Source organism: Mesocricetus auratus, unplaced genomic scaffold, assembly GCF_017639785.1.
Source record: "Mesocricetus auratus isolate SY011 unplaced genomic scaffold, BCM_Maur_2.0 Super-Scaffold_100015, whole genome shotgun sequence".
Classification (NCBI taxonomy): Eukaryota; Metazoa; Chordata; class Mammalia; order Rodentia; family Cricetidae; genus Mesocricetus; species Mesocricetus auratus.
Window position 1 is genome coordinate 38,682,853 of NW_024429198.1, and position 19,200 is coordinate 38,702,052.

General features: G+C 37.3%; 1 pseudogene; it reads left to right on the forward strand.

Moving 5' to 3' along the window:
- Positions 1 to 12,508: 12,508 nt before the first annotated feature.
- Positions 12,509 to 12,674, forward strand: LOC121144410 (annotated as a pseudogene).
- The last annotated feature ends 6,526 nt before the right edge of the window (positions 12,675 to 19,200 follow it).

A 19,200-nucleotide genomic window follows, 5' to 3' on the forward strand; every position in this document is an offset into this window, starting at 1 on the left:
TGTTGTATGAATGGGCATCTTTTGGATATATGCCTAAGAGTGGAGTTGCTGGGTCTTGTGGTAGGTTTATTCCCATTTTTCTGAGGAATCTCCATACTGATTTCCAAAGTGGCTGAACCAGTTGGCACTCCTACCAGCAATGGAGGAGTGTCCCCCTTTCACCACATCCTCTCCAGCATAAATTGTTGTTGGTGTTTTTGATTTTAGCCATTCTGACAGGAGTGAGATGGTATCTCAGAGTTGTTTTGATTTGCATTTCCCGGATGCCTAAGGATGTTGAGCACTTTCTCAAGTGCTTCTCAGCCATTTTAGACTCCTCTATTGAAAACTCTCTATTTAGTTCTGCAGCCCACTTTTTAATTGGGTCCTTTGATGTTTTGGAGACTTGCTTCTTGAGTTCTTTGTAAATTTTGGAGATCAACCCTCTGTCAGATGTGGGATTAGTGAATATTTTTTCCCATTCTGTGGGCTGCCTTTTTGTCTTGCTTACTGTGTCCTTTGCCTTACAGAAGCTCCTCAGTTTCAGTAGGTACCATTTATTAATTGTTGATCTCACTGTCTGTGCTACTGGTGTTATGTTCAGGAAGCTGTCTCCTGTACCAATTCGTTCAAGGGTACCACCCACTTTCTCTTCTAAGAGGTTCAGTGTGGCTGGATTTATGCTGAGGTCTTTGATCCATTTGGACTTAAGTTTTGTGCATGGAGATAAACATGGATCGATCCGCATTTTCTACATGCCAGTCTCCAGTTACACCAGCACCATTTGTTGAAGATGCTTTCTTTATTCCATTGTATATTTTTAGCTTCTTTGTCAAAGATCAGATGTTTGTATGTGTGTGGGTTTTCAATTCGATTCCATTGGTCTACCTGTCTATTTTTGTGCCAATACCAAGCTGTTTTCAGGATTATAGCTCTATAATATAGCTTGAGGTCAGGGATGGTGATGCCTCCAGACGTTGCCTTGTTGAACAGGGTTGTTTTGGCTATCCGGGGTCTTTTGTTTTTCCATACAAAATTAATTATTGTTCTTTCAAGGTCTGTGAAGAATTGTGCTGGGATTTTAATGGGGATTGCATTGAATCTGTAGATTGCTTTTGGCAGGATTGCCATTTTTACTACATTGATCCCACCTATCCAAGAACATGGGAGATCTTTCCATTTTCTGAGGGCTTCTTTAATTTCTTTCTTTAAAGATTCAAAGTTCTTACGATACAGGTCTTTCATTTGTTTGGTTAGCGCTACCCCAAGGTATTTTATGTTTGTGGCAATTGTAAAGGGTGATGTTTCTCTGATTTCTTTTTCAGCCCTTTTATCATCTGTATATAGTAGGGCTACTAATTTTCTTGAGTTGATCTTGTAGCCTGCCACTTTGCTTCAGGTAGTTGTTTTAAAAGTAGCATAATCTCTTTTTTCCTAATTTGATGCATTTGCTGAATTCTTGGACCTCTGTACTTAGCAATGCCACTGGCATACAGACATCCCACCTGTCATCATCTTGTCCTTGTTGGTGGTCTCCTTGTCTTATGAGCCTGACATGATGGGATGCTAACAAGGACATCCGTCATGACCTCTGTTTCATTTCTCGCTGAGGAAGATTGTGCCATAAGTTGTTGTCTTTGCTCCAGTCTCCACACCAAACTTCCTGATGCTGCTTACTCTTAGTAAGATGCTCCTCTTGCCCTCTGGTTGCAAACTACTAGCAAGAAATCCAGGAGCCCAAAGCTCCATTAATACATATAATTAATATATGGTATTAAAATGATTCCCCTTGAACATCGTTGCCCAAATTTTCTCTTTCTCAAAATGAATGGGGAAATTTTCTTGGAGCAACTGATACTCACAGTGGTAATTTTTGAGGGCTTTTCCAAAACCATTTGAGAAGGTAAACCTCCTTCTTCCCACTTTCAATAATATAGAAGTGCTATAGAAATGAACGAGATCAGTACATGAACTGGTCTGAAGAAAACCTGGGTATGAGGTGGTGGGTAGAATCGATTGTAAGCTTGACAGTATCTAGAACCACCAGAGAGATGAGTCTCTAGTCTGGGAAACTTTCTAAATTAAACTAGGTTAATTAGGTGGGGGTCACTCACTCTGTGGGTGGCACCATCTCAGTCTGGGTGTTGGATTGGGTAAAAAAGAAAAGGGCAGTTAAGCAGTCACTGTTCTCTTGGATGCAATGTGACCAGCTAGACAATCTACTGCTGCCATGATCTCACAACATGATGGACCGTATTCTCAAACTGTGGAACTATAAGCTAGAATGAGTCCTTCCTTTCAGCAGTGACTTTTGTTAGATATTTTATCATGGCAAAAAGAAAGGTAAGTAAGATGGAATATAATAACACACACAGGTGTAAAATCTTTCTATGGTGATTTTGCCTCCATTTACTGTCTTCAAATAGAACAATTCATCATTCTTTCCAGAAGAATTTAGGCCAGCTTTGTAACAGTGTCCTCAGTGCCAGGTTAAGGAAGGGGAGTGAACTAGACATTTCTAAGAACCAAAAGCACCTTTGAAGTGTCTGTGTAGCTGAAAAATACCCCCAAACATAAAAACCCTATATTTTATATATGTAAATGCTTGGGAATTGTTGAGTATAAATTAGGAAAAGCCAAATTCCTAGGTAATACTTAATTGTCGAAAATGGCAATAATAACACACATGACTCATTGGAGTTTTAAATATTTATTTCTAAATGAGTTCAATGATATCTGGAGTCAGAAGAGAGGTCTATAGTGTAGCAAGGACTGTATGTCTCAAATGGCGGAATTCAGAGTGTAGGCAGTAATAGGTTAAGAGTGCAAACATGGCTTGGCAGTGATAGCACACCTTTAATCCCAGTACCTGTGAAGGAGGCAGAAGCAGGAAGATCTCTGTGAGTTAAAGGTCAGCTTTGTCTACAGAGTGAGTTCAAGAACAGCGAAGCCTACAATGAGAAATTCTGTCTCAACCTGTTTCAATAGAGAAAGAAAGAAAGAAAGAAAGAAAGAAAGAAAGAGAGGAAGGAAGGAAGAATCTAAACAGAACTTCTGTTCCTTAGATGATACGGTTTATTGTTTCAGTTAGTGCAGAATGTTGCATTCCATTACAATCATTCATATATATATACATATATATGTGTGTGTGCGTATCATTATGCTTTGTTCATATTTACACCACACTATTCATGCTTGAACCCTCTCCCCACTTTTTTCTTTTCCCCAGTTCTTTTACTTCTGTATCAGATGGATAGATTAAAAACAAAAAGGCAGGCAAGCAGACAGACAACAGATAGGTTTTGCATATAAAAGAATATGTTTCATATATCTTTCTCCATGATTCCCCTTCTCTATTCCCACCCCCTTCCCCTTTAGAACATGTTCACTGTTTTCAGATACCCTGTTCGTGAATTCCCAGGTAATTTTCCATACCCACTTAGCAACTAAGAATACTTTTAGAATGTGGAAACTCTTAACTGTTTTCTTCTTTATCTTACCTTACTATATAGCAACAGTCCCCTGATATTTTTAAGATGCATTTAACACTTATTAGGTAAGTCTTAGAACCATGAGGTGTTAATGACTCACCTAATTAGATGGTATATCATTAGGACTCTAAGGTATGTTTTTCCAGCAAAGGAATCTTCCTTTTTCTGCACATGGCTTCATTTTCCCCTGACATTTGTAGAGGATATGAGCAAACAATACCCTAACAAACACTGCAATTTATTATGTGTTAATGATATGCCAGGCACGATGCAATTGCTCCACATATATTATCTCCAATAATGAGGCATGTTACGGAAGACTACAGAATAACTTGTAATGTTAGGGGTTTGAACTTGATGAGAGGCATAAGTGTGTATCTTGTAAACTATTGAATTCTGTGATCAACCCTAGGTGTCTGTGCTGCCACTGGCAAAGCCAAGCATCTGCATGAACCTTGAGCTTGTTGCTTGGGGCAACTGGTGGGGTACTAACTGGAAGCCTTATCATGCTCCCCCCAGATTTTGTTCCAATTGGTGTAGAAAGCACATTTATTGCCGTATGCTTACATTACACCCATGACACAGGTATTCTTTCTTTAAAAACTGTAGATGAGTGTCAGTGAGAAGGCCTGGGCAACCTATGGGGCCTTGAGCAGTGGTTCAGTGTCTATCCCTGGAATACAAACAGTCATTGTGTGCCCATAGCACAAAGAGGGATGCTCTCTCAGCCTGGACTCTTAGGGGAATGCCTGGACCCTACCCGGAGTGAAATGACAGACTCTAGATATCCCCTATGTGGAAGGAATTGCAATAGGGTGGGAGGCTTGGGGGGAAGGGGAGTGCGGGAGGAGGGGAGGGAGAGGGACTGGGATTGACATGAAAAATAAAAAAAAAAATAATAAAAATTTAAAAAACTGTAGATTTGCAATGTGAATAAGTAAAATGGAACGAATTCATGTATAATAAAAAGCTAATATAATATTTCAAATATAGGGTAGTATTGACACTAATATGATTTTATTAGGTTTTATTTCACATTGGCTAAAAGTTGAAAACAGTGAGGTGTCTTATATTTAGTGGACTGGCTTTTAGATGTGTTCATGAATTGATTTACTTAAATAATAAATAGATGCCACTAATTCTAATAGAATTAGTCTATTAAGTATGGTTTGTTAATACTGAGGGATATTATGGTGAAACTAGGATTTCTGGCTATTCCTGTAAAATCCTCGTCTTTCATAACCTCTCCATGAAGCCTAACAATATCTGCAATCACTGGTATGTATTGAGAAATCAAATTCTCTGATATAGCCAGATGCTTCCAGGATGGACTACATCACAGGAGACTCAAGGCCAGGTCACTACCCTCAGAGGCATTTGGAAGTTGAAAGTGATGGCATTCTGAACTAGAAGACGTGAAAACTGAGTCTCCTGTAGCTGTCTGAACCTGGAGAAGCTCAATTTATCATCATGGCCTAGAGTTAGAACTCAGATTTATTATATTCCTGTAGACACCCTATAACACACATTTGTAGAAGTCTCCATTTCATCAGCTCCTAGAGAAAAATCACTTCCCTTTGTGTGTCATCAGTTTGAGTCTTTTTCACTGACTCCAGTCAGCACATGAGGAAAATCGGCAGGTGTGAGGTGACGGTTCAGGTGTGCAACACTTATTAATTATTTTAATGACTCAATTATAAATCATGGTGTATATCTTCATTTGAAGAAATACCCTATAAATTAAATTGAAGCATTTATCCTGAAACGCCACAAGAACGATGAATGCCTCCACCAAAATAGTAATTTAGAGTCACCCCAGTTGTTCTTGTAAGCTAAGTGTGTCCTTTACAGGGATTCTCTAGCAATAATGTCATGGAGTGTTGGTTGTTTAGAAATTTCATCATTAACAGACTGTGTTTTATTGTGTTTATATGCTGTGTTAAGCACTGAAATTTAAGCTACCCGGTCTTGGTGCTTTTCACTTCAATCTAGTAATTTGTTTATTCCTTTAATGATCTTCTTTCTGCCACAAGAGATAGAGAGTTAAGACTGTAGCTGGCTGGGATGCTTTCTGACGCTTAAAGCTTCAGCAGAGTGCACTTATGAAGATGTTATCTTACTTAGTATAACATAAATGATGATACGACCTATTTAATTTTAGTCCAGCAATTAGTCCCTCATTGTACACAGGTTTGCCATAAATTAGCTCCTTAAAACGCTGATGAATTGCAGAAGAAAAGTGCAAAAGTAGGAAATAAGAATGAACCCCTTAGGATACATTAGGAGCGATGTGGGTATACTTTTCAAGTCTTTATGAAAAGAGTGGAGAGGGATAGGAAAGAAGTGGACAGCAAGGCTATCCTTAATAGAGGGATCATGAAGGCAGAAGACAGAGTCGTATTATTCTAAAACTATGTTGCCTACCTGAGCAGTTTCGCTAATGCACCAGGTCCATTTCTCATGGGCAAAGAGTGAAGAGGGAGCCTTTTTTAGCTTCTACGCTTCCCATCATTGGCATTTATTACAGTCTATGGGGAGAGAAAGAGCAGTGAGAATCACATTAAAATTACTGATCATTTTCAATGCTGTATAAAATGTTGAGGGATGACGGAGGGCAATTCATTTAATCAGGATGCCTATAGCTTTGCTAGCTGACAGAATACATGGTCAAGGACTGGTTCTCACCCTTGCTATGAAGCAGATGCAAAGGGCAGAGGTAAACAGAAGCTGAAGCCACTATGTGATGAAGCTGAGGACTCAAGTGAAAATGAGCTAGCAGAGACGTCAATATGACCTAGAGAGATTTGTCAAAAGTTTATAAAACATGAGGTTCTTCTGTCCTTACCAAATAAGTGACCATTATTTTATGGAAGAAAATAAAAGTGATGCAAACCCTAGAAAGAGAAATGTTAAATATTACTCTCAATTGTGGAAACTATTTGGATTTTCTTCCCTTTAGGGAAGGGCAGTGAGTTTCTGTAATAAAGTATGACCATAACTCTGAGATAATCTTAAAAGGGAAAAAAGGAGACTAAAGTATGAAGGATAACAGTGCCCAGTGAACGAAAAATATACAGAATAAAGCTGTACTTTGTTTTCTAGCTACTTATCAGTCCTTCCATGCCATAGACTTTATATCTTGGGTGTAGTACAACTCTTGAAGTTACAAGCAGATGTTAGAGATGGAGAGGTGTGTTTTCCAAGACACTCATATCTCAATTATATTTTGTAATTCATCAATGCATTACAACACCCAACACTGAAAAGGCAAAACAAACCAAGGAATACATAAAGAACTCTGTTTCTTTTTCTACACGTTTCAGTGAAATGCTTACTTGTATCCTAATCACATTTTGTCATACTCATCTTAAAACAAAACTTTATCAACTTTAGTATATGTCACAATTGTATTAATATATCATTCAAATAGAATATTTTAAAACAGGATGCCAATAATTATGATGGCTCTAAATTGTGTAATTGGGGACATTTTGAGTGTTCAAACTATGTTTACAGGCATCCCACTAGGAGGCAGGACCTGTAATTATGCAATTAGCTTTTAGGAGTTTAAAAAAACAATAATTATGTAGATCAAATAGACCAACATATGAAATAAATGGATTTTCCAATGAGCTGGTAAAATCCTAGTTAATATCTTTGTTACACTGAAACACTACACAGGGAAATGAAAATAGGCCATAAATTAACAAATTCTCCTCACAAGAACATAGTGCAAAATAAATTAGAAAATATATTATGCTTTGTTTTTAAAAACATTATGTTCAGCAGGGCAAGGTGGCAAATGCCTTTTATCCCAGCACTTGGGAGACAGAGGCAGGCAGATCTCAGTGAGTTTCAGGACAACCAGAGCTTTTAGACAGAGAAACCCTATATATATTTCAAATACGTAGAATATTTTTCCATTCTTATACTCATCAGCTTGTAGTGATTTTGGAAACAGTAATGTATTGAGGATCTTTATATTAAATGACAATCCCTAATGGTATTTTTCCATATTTTTATTCACTTCTGTGTTTGAATTAATGTCTCAATATGACTTTGCTTATTGTCATCCATTTCTGTTTCTAATGAATGAACTTAGAGTGCCCCATTTAATGGATTATATTTTATTATAGTAAGATATTTGTAAACTTTTATAAAATGGAACTTAAAAGTAGCTATAATCTGAGGAGAAATGATCCTGATGCAAGCTTTCTTAGAGAAAGCTCTACATGTGGAAAGGATCATGTTCTCACATGAAAACATAAAGGTAACTTCTCATCTGATAACATAAAGATTTGCTAAAGATAAGCAGGGGATCCCACTGTCACCCTATCTTCCATTAAGTCTGTACTTAGAGAATTTTCTGATTTAAAGTGAATGTGAGTGGATAAGTATAACTAAGCTATGTTACTTGTAATTTTTTCTATATCTCCATGACAAATATGCCACTGGTGAGATTCAAAATTGTCACCTAAAGTGAATTTACTCCAGAGCACAGGGAACATCCATGATGATAATCTCAGTCATAGCTACAGCCTTTCTCTTGCAGCTGTGGTTGACAAAGTTGAACAGCAACAATTTCTCTACTCTCAGACTTTTCAAATACATGGGCGACAGCTAAAACTGTCCAGTTGTCCTATGCCTGTTGTCCCAAGCATTTGCCCGAAGATTTAAATAAAAATGTATATTGTGTCCATTAATGTTTAAAAGGTGTATATCATGTATAGCATCTTAAGGTTGAAATGCCAAATTCAAGCATTTGATTTGTCTTGTATGGATTTTCTAAACTCAGGAAATTATTTCAACATCTATAAGTTTAATATTTTTATTTAAGAAAGCACTAACATATCATTCCCACCTGCTTAACAAAGTTTTGCTTTTGAATAAAGTCATATAAAAAAACTCAGGAGTTTACACAAAATACAGCTTCCTATAATATCATCATTGAAGTGATACCCGCTGTTTTATGGACAAACAAAAAGAAGACGACCTGTCTGGACCAACCTAGTTATGTCTTTCTCCTTTGAGGCAGACATCTCTATGTCAATCTACTTCCACCCCACTCTCTTACTTAATCGTCACCTAAGTCTGCTCCACTTAAACACATTTTTGAGACCAGTTCCCTATTTGAATTTCAATTTCTAGCTCTTTAGCTTCCACTGGTATTTATTTCCTCACAATTGAAGTGTCTCAGTCAATGTTAAACTTACAGTTGTCTCTCATTTTATGGCTTTCCCATGCAGTTCTGTTTGTCATGAGCTGTGCATACATCCCTTCTTCAATTCCTAGTTGCTGCTTACCACATACAAGTAAATAAATATGTGCCATATTGTATGTGTGTAGTATATATATATATATGTGTGTGTGTAAAATAAAGCACAATTTATATAATACCCATGCATATATATATGTTTAAATATATTTATGTATATTTAACACATGCATGTATATGTGTTTCACAACATGACTCACACACCATCAGTTTTTTATGAAAATCTGTCCCTTGTACTTTTTAATTAAGTATTCGTTGCCTTAGGTCACACTCATTCTTTCTCTTTTATAGACTAGACCTCCCACAATTCGCTCATTAGAAGAGGACTTTGAATGTCTTCTATCATTAAAGCTTTCTAACCTTCTCTGACTCTGATTCTTTTTAGAAAGTACTAGTAGCCTTCCCTACCAAGTGCAGATCAACGTGGCTATCATCATCAGGATCCAGAAGTGGTGAAGCGCTCCTGCATACACCGGAGCACAAGGCTGACCTTCTCTTTGAAGTACATTCCTAATTAGGAACATAAAATTTCAAAAAAAGCAAAAAACACATTTTGAGTTCTTGTGTAAAATATTTCAGAAATGTGGTTTTATATATCATTCTAGTCACCTTTTCAATTGCTCCAATGAAACTTGCAAACCAAGGCAATTTAGAGAAGGAAGGGTGTATTTGTCTGATGATTCGAGAAAGGTAACAGTTCATGATGGCAGGACTGAGTTGGTGGGTAGAATGTGCAAATCTCAAACCACAAGCAGGATGATAGTGAAGTAATTAGGAATATGTAGAGTCTGTTGAAACTTCAAAGACCCCTCCTGCTGAGACACACTCCTAGTAATATTTCACCTCCTACCTACAAAGCCGCCTAAAGGAGAGCTATATATGGGGACCAAATACTCAAATGTCTGAAACTTATGATGGAAATTTCATTTGAAACACCACATTCCATTCCTTGACCCCCATAGTCTCATGGCTATATCATGATGCACAATGCATTTATTCCAGCCCCAAGAATCCCCTTCATCTTTCAATCTCAATACTATTTAAAATCCAAAGTCTCTTTTCAAATATATATATTTATCTTTGAAATTAAAATATATAATTACATTATTTTGTCCTCCCCTTTCCTCCATCTAGTCTACCTCATGCTCTCTCAGATCCATTGTCTCTATTTTTAATTATATATTCCCATAAAAGTCCTGTGGAGGTCAATACAACCTGATGAGTCCGTATAATGTTACTTATAAGTATGTGATTTTAGGTCTGACTATTTGGAATTAGATAACCATTTGAGGGGAGTCTTCATTGAGGAACCGTATTCCTCTCATTCTTAGCAATCATTGTCTAGGCATGAGATATCCCTCTCCTACATTAGCACATCTATTAAAATGTTTGTTTGTTCAAGCTTGCCTAAACAAGGTCTTTTTTGAGACTGAAGGCAATCTCTTGATTTTAATACCATGTAAAATGAAATATATATATGTATATATATATATATCCACACACTATGGCACAGAATACATACTACCATTTCAAAAGTGGGTATCACAGTTTAGTAAGGAACTAGTGAACCATGGCAGGGCACACCCCAAATACTGTAGCTCTGTATCCAATGTCAAAGGGGTTATCTGGATCTTCCTTTCCAGCTTTGCTGACAGAAACACACTTCTCACTTTAGGGCTGCTTCCATACTTTGTAGGCAGCTCTTCTTGGCAGATATCTCACCAACAAGACAGCACTACATCTTGGGATCTTCATTGAAATTCAAGATAACTTTTCACAACCTTACACACGGACCTTTCAGTGCTGCTTGTCCTCGGAGGGCCTTCACACAGGGACTGGCCTGCTGCTATACATGGCCTAGCACCAGAAGCTCTTATAACTATGGAGGAAGATTCCATGACAACTTTATTCTTTGATCTTCTATGACTTGAAAGCTAGTAGCACTTGGATAGCACCTCCAAGTTAAGCTGCAAGCTTAGGACAGAGCTTGGCCCCATAGAGTCAAGTTTGCCGCAGTTTTGTTTGCTGTTACTTTTCCAAAGCAGAAAAATCCTTAGGTCTTTTGCTTTCATTGGTTGGAAACTTGTCTTGGTGGTATCTTACCTAAGGATACATGACCTGGATGGTTTTGAATGTCAACCTGACATAAACTAGAGTCATCAGAGCAGAAGATGCCTCAGTTGAGGCAATGCCTCCATTGGATCCAGCTGTAAGGCATTTTCTCAATTAGTGATCAATGGGGGAGGGCCAAGTCCATGATGGGTGGTGTTATCCCTGGGCTAGTAGTCCTGGGTTCTATAAGAAAGCAGGCTGGAAAAGCCATGGAAGCTAACCATAAGCGGCTTCCCTCCAAGGTCTCTGTACCTGCTCCTGCCTCCAGATTCCAGACCTGAATTGAGTTTCTGTTCTGACTTTCTCCAATAATGGGCTATAATATGGAAGGGTAAGCCAAATAAACCCTTTCCTCCCCAAGCTACTTTTTGGTCATGGTGTTTTGTTGCAGCAATAGAAACCCTAATTAAGACAACAGCCTTCCTGCTAATGCAGTGCAGATTTGAACTCGCTGTAATGGTGTTAATCTTCTTCACCATCAAAGAATTTCCTCCAGTTCAGTCTTTGGCTCTAATGTTAAACTAGCTAGTGTCTTGCTTTTCCAGACTGTAGACTTCTTCCTGTCACTCTTGTTCCTTTTTGGAGCAGAAATATTAAATTACACAGATTTATGGATGTCCTATGATATTTATTGAAAGAGAAACCACTTACTTGAAAAGCCAAGGAAGCTGAGAACCAAAGGTCTGCACACTGCTCTCCAGGTCAAAACTGAAACCCAAAGAGAGAGTGTCTCCTCCTCCTAGCTCTGTTTACCCTGTACACTCTAGGTACCCTTGAACACACCCACACGGGAGTGGTTAAAGATACCTAAAATCTCTCCCTATACCTTTTCATTGAAGATCCACGTGATTGCTAATACCCACATGACAGGGTAAATATTAGTCTGTCTTGAAATTTCGATATAGGTAGAAGGCAGCCACTTTTATTTCTTGCCAAAGTATCACAAGAACTCTCTTTAGTGGAGTTGCTAATATTGGTCCCCTCTGGAACCTCCTGAGCTGGATCTCTACAGTCCATTGCTCTCAGCATTGTCTTTCAAGCTCCTACTGGAATGCCATTCCTACTTAGAGCGGTCCATTAAGCCCCAATTACAGCATTCAACTGCTTTCTTTTTTCAAGGTCTGGAGTCTTTCATATTGCTTCAAAATATCGCATTGTCTTCTTCTTCAGAGCAACAAATAGCTCATTCATTCCCTGGTACCCATTTTTGTCTTTGTTACTTTGCCATTGATATGGTGAAACACCATGACTAAGGTAACTTAGAGTAGAAAGAGTGTATCTTGGGATTAAGGTTCAATAGGGATAGATAGAGTCCATGATAGTGGAGTGGTGATAGTAGGTGGCAAACTGGTAGAGTACAGCTGAATGCCCATCTTAAACAGCAAGAGGGAAACAGAGACCACTGGATGCAATACAGTTTTGAAAACTTCCTGCAATGGCCTGCTTCTCTTAGCAAGCACACACCTCTTAATACCCACCCAACCAAGGACCAAGTATTCAAATGCCTGGGATTTATGTATGACATCTCACTCAAGCCACACTACACATATTTTATTGTGACATTTACAGCTTATGATAACTATACAGCATTACTGCTCTTTAAGCTCCCTGACTTGAGTTGTTTCTGGGATTTTAATAATGTCTATTTCTAATCGCTTCTCGGCCTTTTGGCTAAGATCAAGTGTAATAATTTCTATTTCTCCTCATCATCATGTTGTTTATCACAAACACATATGCACAGATACATGTGCACACACTGCTGGGTGTTTGTAAAGTTATATAGAATTCTGCATTTAATTGAGATGTATCTTAACACAAAGAGATGGCAGTTTTGCCCTCTTGGAGCTATTGTCAAGATCTAGCACTTTCCCTGATTAAAAGCCCTTTTGTGACTGGAAAGACAGGTTTGGTCTGGCATAATGAAAACTATTAGTGATACCTGGCATTTACAACTCAGAAATACTCTGTAGTGCTATTGCTGAAATCACAGGCTGTGGTTTACACTTCATGGGTTCGAATGCCAGTTGCAATATTCAGATCACTAAAACCTTGGTAAATTTGTATTCTCCAAGAAAGAAATGTGAGTGGACTCTCTATGAGCATGGTTGTGGTACAAGATGTTTCCTGTTATCTGCATAGAGTTTTAACTAAAAATGCACCCAAACCATCTCCTACACGAGGAGTTCAGTTAGAAATGTATATATACTCAAGTTGCATTTCCAGATTAAAAAAACACAAGAAAATTGTCCTTTACTGGAACCAACTGTAATGCAAAATTCATGAGTTTATATTTTATAGACAAGAATGTAAACCACAAATTATTGATCCCTAACTGCTTTTAAAACATTTTTTCTGATTATAAATTGTATATTTTTATTGAAAATTTGTAAATACTAGAGGAACCAGGAAAAGATTGCCACTTGAAATCTCCATTGAAATTTTGTAAACTCATTTTACAGATTTCTTTTCACTATTACAATAACATAATTAAAAAATATTAAACATAGGACTAGTTATATAAAATTATATAATGATTATATCCCACTCAGATGCTTCTGTCTTTATGTACAAATCATTTCCCTTCCAGCAATCCATTTAGCTTGATACTATTATCTTTATTTTGTAAATGAACAGATCTCAGAGAAATTCCCTTGGCCAAGATCTCCAGTACCATTTGTTATGGATTTGCTATTCTCTCAAGACTGGCTGATGGAACAGACCCTTCTGTACAATCATAAGTATTTCACTAAGCTGAAAACAGAGATACCCTGGAAGATATACTGCACAGAAAATTTAAGTTTTATAAGGATGGCTGGAGACAGTCTACACCATTACGGGATTTCCCATGTTCTTTTACTCCTGCTTATTTTAGTAATAAGGAGGAATGTATTTTACTTAATTGGCCATTCCAGAAATTATATTTCCTAGCACAATTGCTAAAACTCCTCGGGAATAAGTGATTTTTGTTGTTGCTATGTTGATGTAGACTTAGGGCTTAGAATTAATGCAACATTTAAAATAACTTAATATTTTCTGTTGTGTAAGGACTGCTAGCAATATATTAGGACAAAACAAGCTTATCTAGTCTCATATTTATCAGCATGTAGTCACATATACAAGTTTCTGTGTTGTTTATTTCAGCTGGTTTTCTATTTTATTCTAGCTGGAAGCAAAATGCTTTCCCATCTTTTAAATCTGTTGTTTTGCAACTGATGATTTAAATGCTCTCTGTGTTACAAAATGTCTTCAGAGAATTCTTCATAATGGTTTTAATATCTTTCTAATAATGCTATAGGGAGTCTTTGGTCATTTTGAGTATACAGGAGGTTAGCAGCGCTGCTAATATGATTGTTTTGGAAATAAGCAATGAATAAAGGAGATGTCTGGAGGAAGAGCATAATGCAGGCACTGCTGATTGACAGCCAGTTCCTTAAGTTATTAGAAATGTGCTGTCATATTCAGGGAAGGGAATTTCATAAACCCAGAGCAATGCATTGATGTTTATAAACTTTTTTTCCTTATTTCTTATGAAATCTTATGACTCCAGTAAACTGCTTCCTTGACTACCATTTTTTATACATACTTGATTACTTTATATTGTAATTTACAACTCAAATGTGCACAATTCAACCACAGGAGCTCAGTTAGAATTTAGTGGGTTTATAGCTTTGTCTGGCCCTCAGCACAAGTAATAAGATCCCAACTTTAAGTACCACTGGGGTTTATAGAATGAAGGCATCTGCATTATTATATTAAAACGTTCCTCCGTGTAATAAATATAACTGACAGTAGTGCATGACTTTCTTTATGAAAAATATGTTGATAGCAATGCAGTCTTAAATACTGAAGAAACTGCCGATTAAATTTTTATGTGCCTATTTACCAGCTAAATGCTGAGCAGATGCCCATATTAACACTTTATTACTGGGTATCCCTATTAAACCTTTTAGTTAAAATTATTTTTAAAAACCATGAAAACAGTGTGTTAACCTCCCATTTTCTTTAATAATGTTTTGTGTTTATTATTTAATGTGCTCTTTGGCATAGTACACATGGTTCCCTGATTGCAACTGTCAGTAAGTTGCTATAAATCTTTCCAGAGCCTCTGAATCCTTCAAATAGTTTCTTGAAGAAAGAGCTTTGCACTGATGTTGGATGGCAAGCTGTGCCCTGCCATTGTATGTTCAGCTGCGCACTGGAGTTGGATGCTCAGATGTGCCCTGCCATTGTATGTTCAGCTGCGCACTGGAGTTGGATGCTCAGATGTGCCCTGCCATTGGATGTTCAGCTGTGCACTGGCATTGGATGCTCAGCTGTGCACTGGCAATGGATGGTAGCTTTGTGCCGAAGTTGGATGTTCTGCTGTGCATTGGAGTTGGATATCCAGCTGTGCACTGACATTGGATGCTAGCTGTGTGCTGGAGATGGACATTCTGCTGTGCACTGGAGTTGGATGTCCAGCTGTGCACTGACATTGGATACTAGCTCTGCACACGAGTTGGATGTCCAGCTGTGCACTAGCATTGGACACTCAGCTATGTGCTGGCATTGGATGCTCAGTTGGGCTCTGGAGTTGGATGTCCAGCTATGCAGTAGAATACCAGAGGCCTGCTCAACTAAGTCTTCTAAACTCAGTCTTATACACAGCTCACCTTGTAAAATTGTCTTAATGTGATAGAATTTGTCCAGACTTCATAGATGCTCAGAAATATGAGTCAGGAGGACCAAGATCTATCCAAGTGTGGAAGTCTGAATGTAATTGGCCCACATGATCTCATAGGGAGTGACACTGTTAGGAGGCATGGCTTTTTGGAGTGGGTATGGATTTGTTGGAGGAAGTGTGTAACTGTGAGGCCAGGATTTGAGGTTTCTTTTGCTTAGGATACAGCCAAGTGTCTGCCACTCTCTGTTGCTGCAAGATGTAAGACTCTCTGCTGCTACACCAGCATCGCATATGCCTACACACCACCAGATACCCTGTCATGATGTCATAATGATAATGGACTAAACTAAAATTGTGAGTGATTCCACTCAATGAAATTTTTTAGAGGTGCTGTGGTCTTGGTGTCTCTTCACAGCAATGGAAACACTAGCCAAGACAGTAGGTAACTTAGACCATGTCTTAGAATAAAAATTGCAGAACAGTTGAGTTAGGTAGTCAGTCAGTCATTGAGAGCTTTTGTATAGGCGCTAGGATAGTGAAATTAAAAAAGTGATATTGTTGTTTTCTTTACTTAGCTCATGTTTAGGTGGTCATATTCATAAGAATATATGGGTATAATTTCTGATGCTCCTGGGAGACACAATCTCAAGGCAAACTCCTCTGGCTTTTACAGTACCTTCATTCCCTCTTTGACAATGATCCCTGAGCTTGAGGTTTGGGATTGTTTTGTAGATGACATCTGCTGCAGACTGGAATCTATAACTTGGTATTTTGATCGGTTGTGTTTTTCAGTAATGACCTCACTCTGCTGCACAGAGAAGTCCCTTGAAGAATACACTTCCCTGTGGGTATAAGGACAACTATGTAACAAGCAGTTATGCATTGTGCTGTTTTAGGAAAGTAGTGGTTATAGTTTCTCCTGTGACAGGAAAAGCCCATAAGGCCTCAGCCCCACACACAAAAAAACTGCAGGTAAGACAGGAATGCTGAGCAAGGGAGAAACAGTTTTCCCCCGGAAATAGTACACCGATTGGCCATCTAATGTCAAATGGTCAGTTCTGGAAACATATACAAGTAACACTACGCTGACTGTATGGAGTATATTTGGGAATACATATTTCTCTATATAGAAGTACATATATATCATGTATGATTTCATGTAATAACAATTAATGAAGAAAAAGGCCATGATTTTGAAAGAGAGCAAGGAGCAATGTATGGGAGGGTTTGGAGAATGGACAGAAAATGAAGAAATGATGTAATTATATTATAATCCCAAAATTAAAATAAATAATTTAAAAACTGATGTATAATCTGGATATATTTAGCTTTATGTTATATAGGATGACAACTATTTGCATATAATTTTGTTCCAGACAAAATACCATTCATCATCTAATAAATAATGATTTAATAGATATTTGATCTTTAATACTCAAGTAAAAATTTTCAGATGACAACAGAAAACTTTAAATAAGTTTCCCTACACATCATTTTTACCATAGACTATAATTTACGTGAGGGAGAAGAGGATTTGTTGCCATCCACAGTTATTCCGTAAACTGGAATTGTACAGAACCCATTTTCTAAGTTTGGTATAGTTATTTTAAAAAATGACGCCATTGTCATCTATTTGTCTCTTTGTGACTGAGAATTTCAGCATATTCCTTAAGACTTTTACAATTTCTTCTTGTATGCATGTTTGCTTTTATGACATTTATTCAAGGATTGTGGAGGATGATAACCATGTGTCAAACACTGCTTGGCATGTGAAATATATGGATTTATACACTCATAATTAGCATGTGTTTTCTATCTTGAAGTTATGTTTTTATCTTTTAAGCCTTTTAATTTTTTAAAGGAAAATGGTATCATTCAGATATTAAAGACAAATCTCTTTGCTACTCTCTAAGATGTATTGTAAGAGTTATTACTTCTTTGAACATTAGCCAGAATTCACCTTCTATTTTCATTGTTCCTGTTTCCTTTGTTGCCTTTAGGATAAGATTTCTCATATTATTTATGTACTGAGTTACAGTTAATCAATTATCTGCTTAACTTGAGCAGAGTGACTTTGTGAAATTCTTCTCTATGTTGAATAAATTAGGTATTCCATACTTGGGTATTAGTCAAGTGGATGATATACAGGATCTAGCACAAACATGGAAAAGAACACAGAGACATTAATTTTGTCTGTGGATTTACAAAATTACTTACGTTATAATCCCATAGTGGCTTCTGAAGATAGTCTGCCCAATACATAAGACATCAACTCTAGAAGTTAATTTTGTGGTAAAATAGAAACAACTTCTATAATTTTCAGGAAATCTATATTTGGCATATTTGAATTCACTGAAAGTCACTATTCATGGATTTCATCCTCAGTTTTGACTTCCTAAGATTTTCCATTGTAGGTATATGTATATGTGCTCATTAATGTACAGGTGACTATGCATGCATCTGCATAAGTGAATGCACATGTGTGTATATGCCTGCAGAACCTTGGAGAGAGATTGCTGACTGTAGGATACTTGCCTAAAATACAGAGGAAATCAAAACTCAGTCCATAACACTGCGAATTGAAAACAATTAAACAAACAAAACTTCTCAAGTAAATAAATTTCCTAATGTTGGGTAATATTATAAATGTATAATTGAAGCAGAGTGAAAATGTTTGGTTGGGTCTTATTTCATCTTTCATAAAAATAACCATCTGGACCTTTGTATATATGTTTGTCTGTGTGTGTGTTTCCATGTATGCTTCACTTTGTTTTACTGTAATCACAAATAGAAAAACTGAACACCAGAATTATACTACTCTGTGGCTGAAAATATTGTCCCTATTTCCATAACTCATTGCACAGTCAATGCCACTGGCCTTAGCAGCCAGGTGACTCCCTCAATCCCACATCTGTATTTGGTTAATTTTGCCTCTACCCATCAGTTCACCTGGCCTTTTTGCAGCTCAGTGGAACCACGAATCTTCCTGTCATCTTATTTCCTGTTATATAATGCATGCTTTGCTGCCTTCTTGACATTTAACATCGGACAAGTAATATTTCCTGGCATTGTGGCTTGCTATGTGTATCAAACAACCCTCCTATAGAATATCTGAATAAGACAATGAATGTTTTGAGTCACGATGCCACAATATTTACTTACTTTATTTACTTTAGGATGAGATAATGGAAAGCAGAGTCTACAACAATTTTCTCAAACCCATCAGTCTGAGGAATGGCTCCAACTTTATGAGCAAATCAAAAAATTCTATCCTGTACCCTGAAAACCTTCCTGAGCTCTCTGTCATTAAGATAAGGCACTGTCATTCTGTATACTATTTCTACAATTACTTATGAGATAAATGCCCACAGCAGACATGCATTCCTTTGTGATACATAATTTTATGTATTTATTGTCTAGGCAATGGGACTCTAGCCAAACATTAATTTAGACATAGTAGTGAGTGAGCTTACATATAAATGTGATTCATGCTTACAGTTATCTAAAAAACACTATTATTGTTGGTGGTGCTCATAGTGGGGATTTGAGTGTGTGTGTTGTGATGTATGTGTCCCAGTTAAGGCGTGTGAATGAAGACCATCAAAGGGAGACTTTTAGAAGGAGATTCTTACCTTCCACCAAGTTGAAGCAACCTTTATTGTTTCTGCTATGCTGCATAT